This window comes from Zingiber officinale, chromosome 9A (assembly GCF_018446385.1).
Source record: "Zingiber officinale cultivar Zhangliang chromosome 9A, Zo_v1.1, whole genome shotgun sequence".
Lineage (NCBI taxonomy): Eukaryota > Viridiplantae > Streptophyta > Magnoliopsida > Zingiberales > Zingiberaceae > Zingiber > Zingiber officinale.
The window spans coordinates 83,042,308-83,044,686 of NC_056002.1; the positions used below are offsets into that span (position 1 = coordinate 83,042,308).

General features: G+C 35.9%; 1 non-coding gene across 1 annotated transcript; it reads left to right on the plus strand.

Moving 5' to 3' along the window:
* The first annotated feature begins 214 nt into the window (after nt 1-214).
* On the plus strand, nt 215-320 carry LOC122022074. The gene has a single exon (XR_006122817.1). It is a non-coding gene; the product is annotated as a small nucleolar RNA R71 (small nucleolar RNA).
* The last annotated feature ends 2,059 nt before the right edge of the window (nt 321-2,379 follow it).

Sequence of the window (2,379 nt, forward strand, 5' to 3'; positions counted from 1 at the left end):
TGCATTTATGGCTTGTACTTCTTGAATTTTTGAAGGAGATTCCATCCAACTTTTGTTCGACCATTCATGGAGGTTCAATGTCACTTGATCAATTAACGTATATGCTTCATCTACACTCTTGTCCATAAAAGAACCTCCAGCTAATGAATCTAATAAACACTTATCTGAGAAAGAAATTTCCCTATAGAATATGTGCAGGGTTAGCCATTTCTCAAAACCATGATGAGGGCACTGTCTTTGTAGACTCTTGAATCTGTATCATGCTTCAAACAATGATTCTCCATATGCCTGAGCAAAATTTATGATGCAATTCCTCATATAAATTGTTCTACTTGGAGAGAAAAAATGATCCAGAAATTACTTTTCCAATTGTTTTCAACTTGTGATGCTTTGAGGACGGAGGGAATATAACCAAGTCCTTGCTTTATCCTTGATACTGAAAGAAAATGCTATCAATCGAACTGCATCTGCTGACGCTCCTTCACAATTCAACATATCACAAAATTCTAGGAATGCCTCAAGGTGAAGATAATGACTTTTTGATACTTCTCCTCCAAATTTGTGACCTTGTATCATGAAAATTAACTCCGGGTCAAGTTGGAAACTTTTTGGTTCAATATGAGGCTGCTGTTGGTTGTTACACCTGGATTTCGTTCTGTTCTCCTGTACAAAAATTTGTACAAGCATAGAATTTAACCTAGCTACCCATGTGCTCTACTGAAGTTAAACTTGGATTGCAGATGATGATTAACATTATTAACCCAAGTTGCTCTTCAGAAATTAAACTTGGATTAGAAACTATACTTAACATTTTTACTCCAAGTTTAACCGATGTGATCATCCTAAGTTAAACCATATTACAGAAGATGATTAAACATATATTTCAAAGATCAGCTTCCAGGTTATACATGGTGAGGCACTAAGCCTTCTTGGGTATGAGATCATCCGCCACTTCTTAGACAAAGCCTTTCAAATAAATTCGATGTTTAAACTTCTTAAAGTAACCCTAGGTTTAACTATAGAGACCACAATAGAAACACAAGAATGAAACGCAAAATCGAAATACAAAATCGATAGCACATAATCGATACATAAAATTGCTACCCTCTTGTGTTGGTGTTTCAGAATCCATGTAAAGAAAACTAACTAATTAATTTGAAGTGGAAACCATTAATTAGTTATACCTTTCTTTGTAGCTAAAGACCTCTTGATCTTCTATTGTATTCCTCTCCTTCTCTTGGACGTCGTGTGGGCGACAATTTACCAAGATGAAATCCACCCGAACCACTTCTTCTCCTTCAAGACTCTTGAGCCACCAAGGGATGCCAAAATAGGAAATTTCCTTCTTCTTCTTCTCCTCCAAGCAACCGACCACCAAGTGTTACTCCTCTTCTTCTTCTTCCTCTCCAAGAAACCGGCCACAATGATTTTCCAATCCTTGTTGCCATTGGCCCTAACGAAACAATAGAGGAGACAAAGAGAAAGGTGCCGCAACCCTTATGGAAAAGAAAACAAAGAAAGAAGAAGAAAGGAGAGGGTCGACCACAAGGAAGAGAGGAGAAGAGGCAAGGCTTAGGTTGTGTATCTCATGAGCCAACCTCGCATTCTCTTTTATAATCCTTAGTCATGGCAAAAAAGGAAAGTTTCAAACATAATTAAAACTTCCTTATTCGTGGCCTCCCATTAAAACGGAAATTTTAACAACAATTAAAATATCTCTTTTCAAAATTTCCTATTGTACATGGCAATAAAGGAAAGTTTTAAAATTAATCTCTCTCTTTTAAAATATGTAGATAACTACAAAAAGGAAAGATTAATTAAAACTTCTCTTTTTAAATCATGGTTACAAAAAGGAAAGTTTTATCAAAAATTAAAATATCTCTTTTAAACATTATAGATAACTACAAATAAGGAAAGATTTTAACAAAATTAAAATCTCTCTTTAATATTTTGTAGATAGCTATAAAAGGAAATATTTTAAAATTTTAAAACTTTCTTTTAAAACCATGAGAATGACTATAAAAGGGAATTTTAAAATTAAAATTTCTCTTTTATATTCCTTCATGAATGGCTACAAATGGAAAGATTTTAACAAAATAAAATCTCCCTTTAATCCTAGTGGTGTGGCCAACCCCATGCTTAGGCACCAAGCATGGTTTTGGCCGGGCACCTCTTGGGCTCCAAGTTGATGCTTGGCCGACCCCCTTGCGCCAAGCAAGGATGTATCGGGCACATTACTTGGGTATGAAGTGGACTATGTGGATGCAAGCTTTTATAGAGGCTACAATAGGGACCGAGAGGAGGAATTGGTTTCGGTCTCCCGATGAGGTTGAGTTTCCTTTGTTCGCCTCAAACACCGAACTCAAGTTCATCAATAAT